The 18,055-nt window shown below is 39.2% G+C and overlaps 2 long non-coding RNA genes across 4 annotated transcripts in view; both read left to right on the forward strand.

The window, feature by feature from the left end:
- The window catches only part of LOC309646931, a 312,876-nt gene that overhangs the window by 157,576 nt on the left and 137,245 nt on the right, over positions 1 to 18,055 (forward strand). The gene's annotated exons all lie outside the window — the stretch shown is intronic.
- On the forward strand, positions 20 to 16,742 carry LOC309646938. Its single transcript, XR_014255677.1, has 2 exons — positions 20 to 11,239; positions 11,276 to 16,742. It is a non-coding gene; the product is annotated as an uncharacterized lncRNA (long non-coding RNA).

Raw genomic sequence — 18,055 nt, forward strand, 5'->3', positions numbered from 1 at the left:
ATAAAGTCACCACTCTTCTACCACGATGACAAAAAGTCACCACTCTTTCTTCTACCACGATGACATAAATTCACCACTCTTTCTTCTACCATGATGACATAAAGTCACCACTCTTAATTCTGGAGCTGTTTTGGACAAGCTGTTGCGTGGAGAATTTTGGTAAGATGAGTGATGAAAACTACTCTTTTGAAATTCTAGGAATATGAATAATAATTCATACCTCCATTAAGGTGACCAACCATCCTGGTTTGCCTGGGACTGATGGGTTTCCTGGGACATGAGATTTTCAGTTTTAAAACCAGGATAGTCCCAGACAAATAGGGACGTTCGGTTATCCTATCAAGGAGGACAGCAGGGCGTAGAACAGTGAACTGAGAATTAGAAACCCTGATATTAAGTATTGGTTGCTTAACTGACCAGCTGTGTGGCCTTGGGTAACCTTTCCGAACTGCAGTTTTCTCAGCTGCCAAACGAAATTTCTAGCTGTATGGTCTATGGGGTTCCTTCCTGCTTCAATAGCCCATGATTTCAGGACTATTTACAGTGACTGAAATGGGAGCAAATTATAAAGATTTATATAATGTCCTAAAAAGGTTGTATTTTCAGCTTGGATAGAGACTGCCCCCCTCCTAGAAATCTGGAATGACTCCATCTCAGTTCCAACCAGCCTGTACTATTGCATCTGCCTGCCATCGCCTCCCGGAGTTCAGAGCAAGGCCACTCAGCCTCCTGCACGCGGGTACCCTCCTCTGTTTATTGAAACTCTCCTCTGCACTCAGCCCTCCTTCCCACCGCATGACCTGCATCCAGCCTGTCACCATCTCCCACCTGGACTCACTTGGCTTCTGCTTTCATGATTTTTAGAATAATATGACTACATTATTTATGTGTTCTATAGTTTAAACTTTCCATTCATTACTTTAGCCTTTCTCCACAACTCCCAGTTAATTTGACCTACTGAGAATTTACTATACCTAACTACAAATGGAAAATTATAGTTACACACTGAATTTGGGCCAGTATTCTCATTGTGGTAGGAAAATTAACATCCTCTTCAATCTCAGCCTTACTTATACTTCTGTCATCAGCACTAATTTGTAAGTTTTAAATACATGATTGAAATCACAAATTATTGGGATCACAGTACTTGATTCACAAATACCATTACTGGAATCAGAAATACTGTGTTGAATTCCTACTTGTTTTAAAAATTTTAATTTGAACTTACACTTTGTCTATTTTGAGGTGGCTGATACAATGAAATAATACAAAACAGGATAATCAGGTATAAAATTAGAACAGAGACCATCTATAGCAAGTAGGAAATGTCACCTGGCACTTAAACTAAGATTATAATGATTAATAATAGCTAATAATAGGAGGTGGATGTCACGGAGTGTTTACTATGCCCAGCACTGGCACTTTTCATGAATTAAGTCTCTGTTTCCCAATGGTCAGGGCACCCAGGGAAACACTTGAGGCACATGGCTCTCATTGTCTGATCAAAGAAAATATGTACATGGATTTGTAGAAAGCAACTTTTTCCTGAGCTAAATTCAAGGGAGAGTATTATTTTGTGTGTATTTTCCTGAAGCACTCTGGATGAAATGCGGAAGGCTTTTTTCAATTATAATTTTGCAAAAGCCACAGACAGTTTTCAAAAGAGTGCTCCTTGTTTTGACCTACAAAAGCTTTGGTGGTAACATAAAATTGTAACTTAGCAGAATATTTGAATTCATCATCAAGGGCTGAGTAATTTTCTCTTGTGATCATGTACGTTAATATAGGGATAGATTTTAGGGAATATTGATTAGAGAGTTGGATGCCCATTTGAACATTCTCTTTAGTACCAGATGACTTGAGTAAGCCATTGGGCAGTCCTGGCTTACAGTTAGATCATGATCAATTTCTTTAAACGTAGAGCAGGTGTTCTGTGCTTCTGTGGTTAACCAAGGGCCATATATTTTATGTACTAAATGTGTAGGCAGCAAAGTGGATATTCTCATCTAGTTGCTTAAGAATCCAGTTCTTATTTTCTCCTAAGCAGGGGACCTAGCCCCTTGAACCTACCCCAGTGGCTGCAGAGACACCTGCAGTAAGGGTAGTGATTTCCCCAAGAAGAGCCGTAAATCTTCTCCAGCCTTTGCACAACCCCTTGGTTGGGATCTTAGAGTCCTGTACCATAGAGCATGAGGGAATTCATTTTAGCATGAAACAATTTTAAAGACATTTGTTACCAGCAGACCATCTTGTCCAAGAAGGAACTACATCCTGATAAGATAGACAGAATAAAATTAACTGTAAAAGGCATTTTCTTACAGTTGAAAGAATTAATGCGCTGTGTGGAGTCACTTAAAATTGATGGAGTTAATTGAAATGTAATTAATGTTAGGAAATGCCTTTCACTTCAGTGAGTTTGCTTTTATCTTCGATGTTTGGTACTGATTTGCATTTCCTGAAAGTAAGTAGGAAGTGGATCGCTTTTGTAGGATAATTAAAACATATCACCAGAATATTTTTAAAAGAACTTGTAGGGGAGGAAAACTTTTCCCTTCTTCCCTTCTAGGTTCTTTGGCTGGCCTAATAATCAAATTAACATAGACAGATTAACAGGAGAAACACAAATTTAATTATGTACATACAGGGGCCCCATAGAATATGAGATCCAAAGGCCAGTCAGACAATAGAGGCTTATATGCCATCCTGAGCTCAGGAGGAGGGGTGGAGGTCTGGGACTTCAAAAGGGAGGAGGGCAATTTATGGGAAGATGGGAAGAGCACATGTTTTGTAAACAAATGTTTGCCATGCTATACAGAGACAGTGGGACACAGAGAGGACTGGTCTCCAGGCCCTGCCAAGCTTCCCCCAGCTCACCACTCCTAGTCCATATTTTTTGTAGTTATCTCTGGTGATAGTTCTCTTCCTGGACCAGTCCCTCTATCTAAATTGTTTTAAGCAGTTATGGGGGAGGTAAAAGCTCTTCCTCAGTTTTCTGGGCCTTGATCGTCTTCAGCTCAAAATAATCCACATGTCAAAGTGGCACATTCTGGGGTGGCCTACCCTGAACCCCATCAAAGTATACTCTCTTGTAGCATATGTATATGTGAGGAGCAGTAAGTCATATATTCAGTATATCTGTTAGCTGTACCAAGTTGTTGGATATAAATTAATAAGACAGGGAGGAAATCAGACATAACCATGGTTAATATCATTTACATTAACATTTACATGTATTTGGAAACATTCTTGTTGATTCTGACTTTGGCTTTAATATCAAGATAGAGTAGCCTCTAAAATCATGACTGTCCCAGATTGTATACCCACTGGCATTATTATTCACAATAATAATCATGATTAACTCTGAATAGTACTCATAACTTGCTAGGCACTGTGTTAAGGACTTTATACATATAAACTCATTTGATCTTATGTACCCTAAACCTAGAAGATACATATTTTTTATTATTATTCTCCTTTTAAAGATGGGAAACTGAAGAATGGAGACATTAACCCAGCTAGTAACTGCAGAATTCTGGATTCAAAGCAGGGCAATCAGGCTCCTGAGTCTCTGCCCATAACCACCAGGTAATATTGCTGCTGTCATAGATTGGTAAATTTCATAAATTGTCTTAAATTGCTTTGATCTGATATTTCATGGAGATAAAACACTCTATAAAACTGATCACAGTGAGAAAATTATGTCTAAAACCCTCTTCCTCCTCATAAAGTTATTCCTTTTGGGAAAAAAAATGTCCTAACATTTGTTTAGAATTAATCTGCCATGTCATTTGAAAAGAATGTCTAGTAGTCTAATAGGCCTATTGTTTTGAACAGATAAAGCATTTTTCTTTTGGAAGACAAGGCAAACTCTATTTCACGCTCTTCCTAAAGGGATTATGCCTTTGGAGCTAATTACAATACATAATTTTTAAAAATTGTGTTTACTTAAGATAAATTCTTAAGAGATTCCTTGATAAGAGACCTTCTCCTGGGGTCATCTTTTCTAATAGTTAATGATTGATCAGATATTTTAAAGTGGATGGAGTTCCAGGCTCCCAGCTGGGCCAGTTCCTGGAACCTGCAAAATGCAGAGACCATGATGGCTGAATGGAGTGACTTGTCCAGTCATCGATAGAGACAGGCACTTCCACATTCCTTTCACAAAAGTCACGCAGTATCTCAGAACCTGCACTTAATTGCTCCTTACAGCTGAGCCCAAACCTCCCACAGGGGTCTATTGTAATTATTGCACTCTAGAATTTTTTTTTTCTTTTTACTGAAAGAAATTGTTGGTTAAAGGATCTTTTGGTGGTATCAAATAAAATGTACATTTGCTAGGTTTTAGGCAATCATATTTATTAAATCTGGACATACACTGGCAAATTCTCTTTTCCCCTCTTCCAAGTAGTGGTATAATAAAGCCAATTTAAGCCTATCTAAGATCAAGATTATATACAAAGAAGAAACTTCTCCCAAAAGACAGGATGAGTTAAGTACTATCAAATCGAGTAGAGTAGATTAATTAAAGAGTTGGAAAATTCTCACTTGACTTAACCTTCGTATTTTTGTAATAAATAATAAGATAATTTAAAATGAAAATTATTAGAAATGTATTATGCCATCAATAATTTCATTACCAAAAGCACTTTCTCTCCTGTCTGCCCTCAATTCTCAGATGACTGAACATGTTTGCAAGTTGTTAGAGGCAGGTAAAGACATTCTGATAGTCCAGGGAGGTCAGAGTGATATTTTTAAAACAGAAAGAAAGGTTGTCTTAAGTGTTGGGACCCAGACTATTTATGGTATGGCACCTAAGGAAGCTGGATGCTTGCTTCCATTATTTTCTTGGAATGAGACTCACTTATGTCTTCTTTCCACAATGCATCTTGAGTCCCTACTGTGTGTGGTAGGCATTTTATATAAGATTGTCTGTTTTGAAAGTGCCATGGGTAGCAGCAATTAATAGATAAGAATAAGATAATTAAAAATGTAAATTATTAGGTAGTCCTTCTGACACCAATAATTGATTTATGTAATGCACTTTCTTTCCTGTCTGTGTTCAGTTGCAAAGAAAATAAAACATATTTGGCTACTTAGGTTTCTTTTTTTTTTTCACCATTCTCAGCATATTTATTTACTAGAAAAATCCAACACATTAAAACTTTGTGACTTAGTTTTTAAAGTTTGTAACTGAAGACAATAAAGCAGCACACCTGAAAAGTTCATAGATGTCATTATGTTCTCTACTGTGGAAGTACCCAGATGATACACAAATCTGGCTTTTTTTCCTACTTAAGTTTTTCATGTCAAGGTGATCTTTTGACATGTCTCTAAAGGTCTCTCAGACCTTTAAAAATAGTTAGTATTTTCTAAACCATAATTCAAAAAGAGTCATGTACCACAATGTTCATTGCAGCACTGTTTACAATAGCCAGAACATGGAAGCAACCTAAGTGTCCATCGACAGATGAATGGATAAAGAAGATGTGGCACAGATATACAATGGAATATTACTCAGCCATAAAAAAAGAAACGAAATTGAGTTATTTGTAGTGAGGTGGATGGACCTAGAGTCTGTCATACATAGTGAAGTGAGTCAGAAAGAGAAAAACAAATACCATATGCTAACACATATTTATGGAATCTAAAAAATAAAAATGGTTCTGAACAACCTAGGGGCAGGACAGGAATAAAGATGCAGTCGTTGAGAACGGACTTGAGGACATGGGGAGGGGGAAGGGTAAGCTCAGTCGAAGTGAAAGAGTGGCATGGACATATATACCCTACCAAATGTAAAATAGATAGCTAGTGGGAAGCAGCCGCATAGCACAGGGAGATCAGCTCGGTGCTTTGTGTCCACCTAGAGGGGTGGGATAGGGAGGGTGGGAGGGAGACACAAGAGGGAGGGGACATGGGGATATATGTATACGTATAGCTGATTCACTTTGTTGTACAGCAGCAACTAACACAACAATGTAAAGCAATTATACTCCAATAAACGTTAAAAAAAATAGTATTTTCTAAATACCTCACTGAAAGATTATGGTACATAAAATTACTTACTGTTCTCAGATTTATTCAATTGAATATATTGTGTATTTATTTTATATCACCATTGTCTTAGGCACAGCGCATAAAATGATGAAAAGGGACATTTTGGCTTTCAAGGGATTCACAATTTATCTAGGCACAATCAAGCTGAGAGTCAGATGTGAAAATGAGCAACCGTGTTCTATAGTGATGAAGTGCTATCATAATAGAAGTAGTAGTGACATGTTACAGAATCTTAATTATTGATATGATATGGAAAAAAATCCTCACATTTCCAATTAAGTAGCCCAAACATTTGGGATAAATTATTTGTGCCATAGCACAAGACAGTTCAGTTTTTATTAATTCTGGACTTTGGAATTTATAATCATAAAGCTTTACTTAGAGTAAGATAAAAAGCAATGAAGTAATCTGCTATTGGCTTCTCTATTTTGGTCTCTGACTTCAAGGACTTTGTGGGGAGGGTGTGTGAATGTGTAATGCAATGTCCATGTATTACGCTTTTCAATTTTTGAAATCAAAGTACTCAATCAACATTAATTAGGAGATATTGTGCTGTAATTTCCAAGTGCATGTACAATGGGTAGTCTTCTAAATTGTGTGCAATTTTCCTTTTCTTTCGAATTTCCACATGGAGCTTTCCCTATTATATATTAAATTGAGAGGCAGTTAGTTTCACATTCTGGGCATCCAAACATTAGGTTTTTTATATTTCCATGTGTCATGTGCAAAGTATGCCTACTTCTGGAAAGCTTCATCCTTGTCCTTTTCCTCATAGCCTACCCTTTATGGGCCTCTGGTAACAAACTTGGAACTGTTCCTTTTGGTTTTATAAATCATGTCTAAGGGATTCTAAACCACATTTAATTACACATGACATGAAAGCTTCATGTGCTAATGTTCTTCTGGTTGACCCACCACGAATTCCTGCTAAAATTTTCATAAGCCTTGGAGACAGTTCTCCAGAGTATCCCCCAGAGCATTTCCTGGACACCGATGATGCAAGAGTTTACCGTCCCATTGATGGTTGTCCCAGAGCACCCCAGGATGAGTACTCCCATTCCCTGAAAGCTGCTCACGGACCACGATGCTACTACAAATGGCTGAAATGTGATGCAGCTTCCTCCAGCTCAGCCTAATGGAGATTAAGATCCATTAAGAGCTCTCTGCTGCATGTGCAATTTCGATTGATCAGATCGACTCATTTCATTTTAGCCAATGATCCTATTACAGAAGCTGCCCCCTTCCAGTGTTTTACTGGCACAGGGAAACCTGCAAATGCTCGGTACTGTAACAGGCAGTGCAGGGAAGGGCATGGGCTCGAGTTGTGTTTTCCAGCCCCTGTGAGACATCATTTGCAGTGTATGATTCTTACAAGTTTTGGGGAGTTATTATCGTTCATGCTGTTACTTAGGATTGCTTAGAGGTTAGAAGTCTATGTGATTCATTTTAAAAATAAACATTTGATTGGGAAACTATGTTAACCACAGTATAGCTGTGGACAAAGTTCAGTATGAGCAACACTGTGGTTTGGAAAGGAGGTTTCCCTGAATTGGAAACCTATGAGGGAAGCAGCTAGAGAAAGGAAATGTTTGCATATAATGATAGACTGTATGAAATTAATAGTCATCTTTATTTGTAAAAGGAGTGTTAAGCTCATGACAGACATTATTGTTTTAGCGGTCAACACTAAGTGGAATTGTGGATTTTTACAAAATGTAAGAAGTGGACCTTCTAGAAAGAGTTTATGGGAAAGGATAAGAATAGAAGTGCATGTAGCTGTGCAGCTATACTGACTGAAGTCCTTCGACTAATTACATGAATGTGTTACGTGATATTAAGGATTTGCATATGCAGATGCCTTCATATTCCCCAAACACTTTCACATAGATGAGTCATAAATTCAACTGCCACTTATTGAACATCTATTATGTACTGCATCTTTAACATATATTGTGACATTTAATCCCTTTAAGAACCCTGTAAACTTTAAATTACTTCCAGATCCAATTTTTAGATGAGATAAAGGCACAGGGAGGAAATGATTTGTCCAAGGTCTTGACCTGGAAGAGGCACGGCCAGATTTCAAACTCAAGTCTGACTGGTTCCCAGGGCGGATTCTGTTTTTTTTTTTTTTTTGTCTTTTAATTGAAGTATAGTTGATTTACAGTGCTCTGCCCATCTCTGCTGTACAGCAAAGTGACTCAGTTATACACATAGAGACATTCTTTTTTCATATTCTTTTCCCTTATGGTTTATCACAGGATATTGAGTATAGTTCCCTGTGCTCTACAGTAGGACCTTGTTGTTTGGGCGGATTCTGTTTTGTTTTTTAAGGACCCCACACTTTCTTAACTGGCCAGATTCTCTCAGCAGCTTTGCTCAGTGGATAAGCCATTATTGTTGTTAACTCTAAAGCCTCTGCGGAGATAGACAGCCTATTCTGGGTTCACAAGTGGATGATGGCAGAGTGAGGATTAGCACCCAAGTTGCCTGATACACTATATCACCTCTCATGTAATGTTACAGTCTACATTTACAGTTCTGGAATATTTATACTTTTTTTTTTTTTTTTTTCAGTAACTTTGGAAGTGAATTTCTGGAAGTGAAATTCATTATCAGTGACTGGAATTCTAGTTTTAATTCTACTACTTTTCTCTCTATAACCCTTACTCTCGTTCTTTGTAATGTACGAGGCTGTGATATTAATTGTGCTTAAACAGTGGGGTAGATATAGACCATTGTATTAGACCCAAGTTAAGGAGAAAGGATGAGGATGGACAGCCCTTTAAAGAAATAGTTCTTACTTATTTTGAGGCAATAGGAATTTCTTGATTTTTTTTTCCTGTACAGATAACTCCTGATGTAGAGTAGGGATGGGCTCTACAGGTGATAAAGTGTTTATTAAAACTATTTGCCAGAATCACACATTGAGTTTGGGAATCACTCTGTGTGTGTGTGTGTGTGTGTGTGTGTGTGTGTGTGTGTGTGTGTGTGTGTGTGAATTTCATTGGACTGCTTTTGGAAGTCCAGTGAATTGCTTTTCATTGGAAAAACAGTTATTTCAATTATGAAGCTAGATAAAAATGCTATGTTTTATACAAATGTGTCTTAGTTTAGAGGTGAATTAAAGCTACAATGGGTGCTTTTTTGTTAGAAACGACAAATAGCACTTGATTTTTAATAAAAATTTTCTGAGAAACAATGCAGTTTGGAATGTTTTCAAGCAGGAAATAATGTAGCAATCAAGCCCTAAGAATATCCTCACTGTAAAATATTCAGAGTGTGCTCGAATACTGGCTTCTCATAACTTAATCCTTCACGATACTACCTACACCATGTCACTGATGGGCATGAAAAATGATTTAAAAGCATAAGGAGAATATAAACCTTGCTCCGTATATTGACAAGTTCAGGTGTTTTCTGGCGGCTGTGCATCTCCTAGGATTGCGAACAGGAACGTTAGTGACTTGGGTTGGAAAAACAAGCCAATAGCAGCAAAACATTTTTCTTAAAAACGATAGTTGATTGATCTAGACTAAGCTAAGTTTCTTAGAGCTTTTTTAAAAAGTACTTTTTATATCTATTGACTATAAACAGTACATATTTTGCTTGTCTGCATAATATTTCAAATAGCCACTGAAGAATATGTATTTTTAAGGTGTTATATTTGGGCTTCTGAGAGCTGCTCCAAATGATCCTGTCTTTCTTCTTTGAAAGTGGCATTAAAATAAAGATATTTCCTCATCTGGTATATGTTGAGAGGAAGCACAGTCTCAGAACCAAGAAGTATGCTTCGGTAACATGGGATGTGCAGGTGTATGCATGTACGTGGTTCATTAAAAGACCAAAACTTTAAGGGTGCAACTCAGAAGAAGCCTATTTTTCATCCCCATTTTCCCATCAAACATGCTCTGAGAGCTAGTCCCTTTCCTGCCCCTGGATGAAATTCTGCGTAAGTCTATTAGTTTTCTAGACTCGTTCAAATCACAAGTCTCCCAGTACTTCTAATTATAAAAGAAGTCTTATTTTAGTAGCAAAATTACCTAATCTATTGTAATGATGACGACTCAGAACTTTATCGGAGGTTACAGCTGTTTCCTCCTCCAGTTTGAGGTGTGGCATATGGGAAGCTGCACGATGAAGTGGAAGTTGGGCCTCTCCTCCCTTTCTCTGTCTGGTGCTCCTCTTCTCTGTGGTAACCAGCCCCTCTTGGGACTGACTCTGGTTCTTCCAGGGTTGGAGCCAGAGGAGGCAAGGTAAGAACCCTGGAAAGCCTTCCTTGACATGTACCACTGTGATCTGGAGGTGATGGTCTCTCAGTTTGGTGAATACAATAGGCAAAGTACGGGAATGCATACATAGATCACTTCCTGGAATCCACAGAGACATCCCACAGCCATCTGTACTTCTCGGTCTTTCAACTCAAGGCTTTTAACACCTTGAAGGGGGTTGCTGTGCAGGGTCAGCCTGAAGGAGTGCTTGGTCATCTCCTTTACAAGTTCTGAGTAGTTAATCCAGCACCCCACTTTGTAATGAGAAGAGGGGGTCCTTGGCATCTATCATTCTGTGCTCCGTTTTCTGGGCTTGAATCAAAACTGAGAGAGAAAGAACCTCCTATTAATATTCTGTTATACACAGAAACTGAGGTCGGCAGCTTGGCGCTCTGGAGAGAGCACTGGAATGATCTAGAAGTGGCCATGCCAGGCTCTGCACTCTTTAATTCCCCCAAGGCAGGCTAAGTAGGTACAGACGGTCTTCATCCCTGTTTTACAGACAAGGAAACAAGACTGAAAGAAGTGACATAACTCTTTGGGGTCCACCAGCTGTAAGTGGGGGTGGATTAGGAACCATGGCACTGGTTGGAGTGTGGGAACTTTTAGAAATGTAAAATCTTGTGCCCCGTCCCGTCCCAGACCTCCTTTACCCGAAACTCCAGGGAGGGATCCTGTGATGTGAATTTAACAAGCCCCCCGCGTGATGTTGGTCACAGGGCTCACAGTTGAGAACCACGACAGTGCAGTACAGTCAGGGAAAACTGAATTCGAATCTTTGCTTTGGCACTGGTTATATACAGAGCGCATGGAAGTTGTATCAAGGCTATTGTTGAAATCCCTTAGCTTTCATCGTAAGGAAGACTCATACTTGTGGAGTGTTACAACTGTTGTACGTGGTTCACACACAGGGAGTGTTACAACTGTTGTACGTGGTTCACACACAGTAGCTTAGCCTGTATGTGCTGCTGTCCCCAGTTTACAGCTGAGGTACAATGGCAGATGGCTCGGTGAGGCTGTCTGCCCCTTGTTACAGCTCTAGCGAGGAGCAGATCAAAGGCAGTTTGCAGAGGACCTGCTCGTACCACTAAGCGCACTGTCTTCTTAGAAGGAGAAGTCACCCCAGCTCTGACGACCTGACTGTATTTGGATCTACGCTGAAAGTAGCAACAGAGAATAATTGGACTACAGGTTCTTTTTTGGAAGTAAAACTTCAAACCGCCTCTCTCTTAAGACTTCTGAAAGGAGAAACATGTTTCTTGTGAGAGAAACATTTATGGAGGTTTTCCATAACAAGAACTATTAATCCATTCTCTTAGATATTCTAAAACCTCTTCTGGGATTAAGCCAACGCATCATATGAATTTGCATGCTTGTAGATATACTTTCGCTAAACTGCATTTTAGCATTATGCCACGGACCTACGTTGAAGACTGTTACAAGAAACAGTGCTATGAAATGCACTGTATTTACTCTAAGAATATTGCTAAAGAAATTTCCCACCTGTTACTCAGAAACCTCTTCCTGAGAATCTACAGGAGATATATTTTCAGTCATTAGTAGGAGGAGCACGTGTGCTTTTCCTGAGCATCCGATTCGTTTTTGTCTTGCAGACACAGAGACCCATATAATTAGTCATGCTTCTGCCTTTGCATTGTGGGCTCAGTTGTGTCCCCCCCGACAAGGCGTATGTTGAAGTCTTAACACCCAGTACCTCAGAATGTGACTGTATTTGGAGAGAGGATCTTTATAGAGATTATTAAGTGAAAATGAGGTCATTAACAGGGACCCTAATCCAATATGACTCATGTCTTTATACGAAGAGGAAATCAGGACACACAAAAGCACAGAGGGAAGAAGACAGCCATCTACAAGTCAAAGAAAGAGGCTTCAGGAAAAAAACCAGTCCTGGTGACTCCTTGATCTTGGACTTCTAGCCACCAGAATTATGAGAAAATTAATTTCTGTTGTTTAAGCCACTGAGTTTGTGGTACTTTGGACTAGTTTTTTCACCCATCCATACTTGCTTCATTAAAGTAAAATATGAGAGAGATCCTTAAGGTCCTGCCAGATATAAGTGAAGTTCATGGAGACTGTGGATTCTTGCATCTGTCTTAAGTCCCATCTGACCAAGGTGACATATACAAAGGAAAAACATTCTAACCCCCAAATATTGAAGAACATGGTAAATTTCTTCTTGAGGGGCTGTAAGATAGATTATACTTTTCAACCCAATACCAAAGTTTCTTCAGTATCCTTTTTAGATGTCTCTACTGCTATAATCTCACTCACTATGCATCCCCTCCTCCTGCCCTCCTGTTACATCACGCCCTTTCTTGTTTAGTCGGTGAAGTTCCTCTCAGTTTGTTTTTTCCTTCTCCCAACTTATTATACTGGCACAGCAGCACAAACAGAATCTCTCTCAGGAGGTGAGTAAGGGGAAAGGTTTTGGGAGCTTATAGTTGAATACATTTGTTTCTGTCAGGCAAGATGCTATACTTCCATATAGACATATAATACAACCTATGGGCTTTGTCAGAAGTGCGTTTTCAATGGGAAATGTGCAAGGAGGCAGGAACAAATGGAGCTTCCTCTGCTGCCCTGGGGCCAATTTGTACGAAGAGGCATTTAGAGTCTGTCTAATGGTCTTGCTCTCAGAATCCAACAGAGCTGAGACTTACTGATTTACAACTCGAGACATCCGATTCTTGGTGTGATCTAGATAGATGTCCCTGTTGACATGTGAGGACAGTTAACTCACCTGCTGGCCGTCATCGTGACATAAATTAAAATTCTTGGAGTTGAAGTGTAAAGTAATAGTTAAGAGCATGGACTTGGTGCATCACGGAACGGCATTCCAGCCCTGACTCCCCATTTACTGGCTAAGAGACCTCGGGCAATTGACTTAATTTTGATGAGGCTCAGCTTCTTCATTTATAACAAAGGGATGATAATGATACCTCCCTGAAAGTGTTACTGAAACATGAAATAAGGTGATGTATGGAAAGAACCATTGAGATCACTTTCCTTGGATCCACAAATGCTTTAACAGGGCCTGTAGGGTCCTGCAAGACCTGAATTCTGGTGGAGTCCAACCTTCTTCTCCTAACCCCCAATGCCCAACACGTTCTCTGCACACACTAGTCACATTTAATAATGTGTTGTGCATGGTGTCTGTGTTATTCTCTGGGGATACAGAGATGAAGAGACATAGCTCCTGGCCTGGAGGCACTCACATTTTATTAGGGAGCGAGAAACTCATAAACAAATTACCAATCCTAGTTGTTAAGCATTAAATCAGTGGTTAAACTGTTAGGAAAAGGGAAAGGAGAGAGCTTTCAATTTTGCTTGGATTGAAGGTGGGTAGGAATAAATACAGTCCATCTGGACAACTCACTGTTTGTCACAAGGTCATTAACACAATTCCAAAAATCTCTGCAAAGCGAGATTTATTCTACAGAAAAGGGTACAAGAAGATTGAGGAGAACCAGCATCACAGCCAAGCTGGGGGACCCAACGCAGAGCTGCTCCTTTTTTACCTTAGCAAATAAATTTCCCTCAGCGTCCCAAGAAGAGGTTTCCCAGAGTAGGTGGAAGACATTCCCCATATCCCAGCTGTGAAATCCCAATTTTATTTTATTAAATAATCAATATCAAAGATCATGTCAAGTAGTTCTGAGCACTAGATCACCATGACTCAACTCTGAGCAAGTGCTCTGCGTTCTTTTTATGTAAGATTTTCTTGTCACTGTGTTGCTGTGCACCAGGGCTATGGCAAAGCTAGGTGTTCTCAGATGGAAGCAAGGGTTCTGTATCACTAGTGGGTGATGTTGGGCTTCATGGCTACACTGTTTACAATGATGGTCCATCTTTCCTGCCTTAATACTTTAGCTCACTTTGTCCCTTTCCCCTGGAATTCCCTTTCCACTTTCCCTCTCTTGAAGATCCAGTTCAAAAAATATTTGAGTACATACTCCGTTTCTCTGCAGTCTATTATAGGCACGAGGCAATGACTGTGTCTTGTGATCTTTGTGTCCCTAAAGTCCCTCATGTTCATTTGAGACTCCACGAGTGTTTGCAGAATAAATGATCTAGCACATGGATACGAGAGCTCTGAGACCCTGGTGAGACCCAGCTGGGATGCTTTCAGAGTTCTTTAGCATGGCATGCTAAAGGTTTGGACCAGAGTGGTTGCAGTGAGAAGGAAGAAATAATTTGTCACTTTTAATTCATGGAAGTTTCAGATAGTTGGTCACTAAACCAAACCTGAATTTTGGTTCTGATTTGATTCTTGAACATACGAAGGATAAGCTGTTCGTCCACACAGGCAGACTACCAGTTCCCTAGTTAATCAGACCCAATGCTATTGCTCAAGAAGCAGATACAAATCAGATTGGATTTCCAGGCAATCTGGGAGCGGGGCGGGGGGGAATTTAAGTAAATGATTTTGGATTAGTTGGGCTACATATATTTGAACAAGCATATCTTTAGATTCAATCCCAAAGAGAATATAACATTTTAATCTCAGTTTAAAAGTAAAAAAGACACCATCACCACAAGATCCCAGTCTTAAAAAGGAAAGTATGTTCTGACCTGGCAGAGCTGACACAAATAATTCCTGCCATTGGTACAGTGCGATGCTTCAAAAGCCACAGCATCTCACCTAAGAGTCCAGATTTTTACTCTGTTGGTAAACCATATTGTCTCTCGTGGATGTTCATTAAAATATCCTGGCTGTTCCAGTGCAGTGAATACAGTAAAATAATACTAATTTGGTAAGTGAGTCCTGAAGCTTCTAAACAATTAGGTGGTAACGCAGAAATAGGAGATTTGAGGTTCATCTTTCTTTCCTGTAGATTGTAACATGAGGAGACGGAGTACAGAGAAAACAAAAATTGTTTGTTATGGAGCTATAAAAATGCACCAAGTAAAATGTATACTTATCAAAATCATTTCAGTGAAGTCTCCACAATGAAGAAAGGTTTTTTTCCTTTTCTTTTTTCCGTACCCTGCAGTTTCAGTCTTAAAACAAGAGGCAAAATACCATAAACAAGTTGATAAAAGGGGTTTATTCTCAAAGAAAGTTTAGTGTACATTCTGGGATCAAAACAAAATCAACCTAAATTCTTATTTATTCTGTTGCACAAAAAAGCCAATATTCAAGTTGACAATATTCAGGCATTGTAAGATTTTCAAACACAAAATACTTCATTATATTTATAGCATAATTTTCTTAAAGAAGTGGAAAAAATAAATTCAAATCAGGCAGATCTCAATAAAGCTTGAAATTAACAATTCTTACTGTTTAGTTATTGTTAAGAAAACCTTCCAGTTATTGTGCCACTTTATGCTGTGAACCTTTTAGTTAATAAAAGCGTTTTTATTTCTAAGTACCAATAAGTTCCAAATCATATATATGAGAATGTATAAAAAATATATATGACTATATATAAAACATATATAAATATTATATGCGACACTTACCAAGCAGATTGGTCCCTGTGCTCTTGCTTTGGAAACCCTGAATTTTGGCAGACTTGAGATGTTATATATACAACAGCTCTGAGAAGAGCCATATAATGGTGCTTACAAAAAATATTTGACCTTTAGAGATGGTTGTACCAACGGCGTTAGTTAAAAGAGCGTTAATGAATTGATTTGGAAAAGTTTGAGTGCCTTCTCTGTGCCAGGCACTATTGTACATGCTGGAGGCAGCAGTGCACAAAATAAGGAACTTGTGCTCTACTGCTTATCCATTTGGTTGTTTGATACCTAACATAAACACAGTAAGTCCCCTCCATACAAACCTTCAAGTTGCGAACTTTCAAAATGTGAATGTGCATTTGCACGTGCAGTCACATAAGTTCACATGTCTGGCGTACATTATCACGTGCGTGCATCCTCTACAAGTGGTTGTGCTTTTGTGTGCTTTACTGTACAGTACTGTGTAGACCACAGTAGTACAGTGTCTTTATTTCAAGCCCAGGATGTCCGGAAGCAAGCGTGAAAGCAGCGGTGATGTAGCTGGTCCTGTACTGTACTTCTCAAGGTACTGTACTGTAAGATTTAAAATGTTTTCTTTATTTTTTGTGTTTGCTTTTTATGTATTATTTGTGTGAAAAGTATTATAAACCTATTACCATACAGTACTGTATAGCCGATTGTGTTAGTTGGGTACCTAGGCTAGCTTTGTTGGACTTACTAACAAACTGGACTTCCGAACGCACTCTAGGAACGGAACTCATTCGTATGCAGGGGACTTACTGTGCTGTTACATCGGAGGGAGTCTGGGTGATGTTCCCTCTCCCAAGCCTATACTTTGTTTCACATTTACAGCGCTAAGTCTGTCTTGCAGAGCATGCGAAGAAACATTGAGCAATGTTCATACAGAGTGTGAAGAATGGGGATGTGGATAAATTATCACGTCTAGAGATTTCCAGAAAAAAACCACTTCCCTGGGCTTCCCTGGTGGCGCAGTGGTTGGGAGTCTGCCTGCCAATGCAGGGCACACGGGTTCGAGCCCTGGTATGGGAAGATCCCACATGCCGCGGAGCAACTGGGCCCGTGAGCCATGATTGCTGAGCCTGCGCGTCTGGAGCCTGTGCTCCACAACAAAAGAGGCCACGATGGTGAGAGGCCTGCGCACCGCAATGAAGAGTGGCCCCCGCTTGCCACAACTAGAGAAAGCCCTCGCACAGAAACGAAGACCCAACACAGCCAAAAATAAGTAAATAAATAAATTAAAAAACAAACAAACAAACAAACAAAAAAAACCACTTCCTAATGTGCCTTTTACAAAGTAACAGTAACAGTTGCAAGTAGATGCCAAGAGGCACAAAAACACCTCTTACCATGATCTTCCATTAATAATACACTGTAATTGTGACTAGATAGGGCTTTACTGTTTACGAAGGGCATTTAGATTCATTCCTCGTTCTGTGAAGCAGTCAGGAAAGATGTTATCTCTGTTTTACAAATCTGGAAACTGAAGTTTCAGTGAATTTTCAAAGGTTACACAGTAAGTTGTATAACTAAGAATAGGACTCAAATCTTAGGGCAATTAATCCACCTTGATTTCCTGGGCACCTTGATCTTACTCCTTTCATAGGCTTTGCTTGTTTAGCATGGGACTGGGATCCCTGGCGATTTTACTTTCTAAAATTATTATGGTTAAAGTAGCATGTGCTGATTTGATAGATATTCTCATGTCCCGATGTTGAGAATTCTAGAAACAGAGTCCTGAGCAATAATATAAAGAACATGCTGAGTTACTGGAAGTTCTGGCATTTGAATTTGTGCTAATGCTCAGGTTCTGACCTATTTTATTCATTAACAAAATAGGTGTCAGATTTCATAAGAGTAGGACGATGAATTGTGAAAACTATTACCCTGGCCAAATTCCAGAGTGAGCATTCCTATCATGGCAATTTTCAAATGGACAAAGTCAATTCCTTAGAAAGGGAAATCAATTCTTGGACAGTAGTTTCTTTGGATCTCAAAACATTTGGATGGGTAACTCCATTCCCCTGGTGTGGGCCCTATATAGGAGAGTGCGTGTGGGGCAATGCAACATAACATTTTACCTGAAAGTTTTGCAGAAAGAATTAATGCTCAACTATTGATTGTGGTCATCAGATTTGGAGAACGTTTGACACACAAATACACACACACACACACACACACACACACACACACACACACAAGGCCTTTGAATTTTTAAGAACATGCCA

This window comes from Balaenoptera physalus (genome assembly GCF_965194825.1).
Source record: "Balaenoptera physalus genome assembly, chromosome: 17".
In the NCBI taxonomy this organism is placed as follows: domain Eukaryota; kingdom Metazoa; phylum Chordata; class Mammalia; order Artiodactyla; family Balaenopteridae; genus Balaenoptera; species Balaenoptera physalus.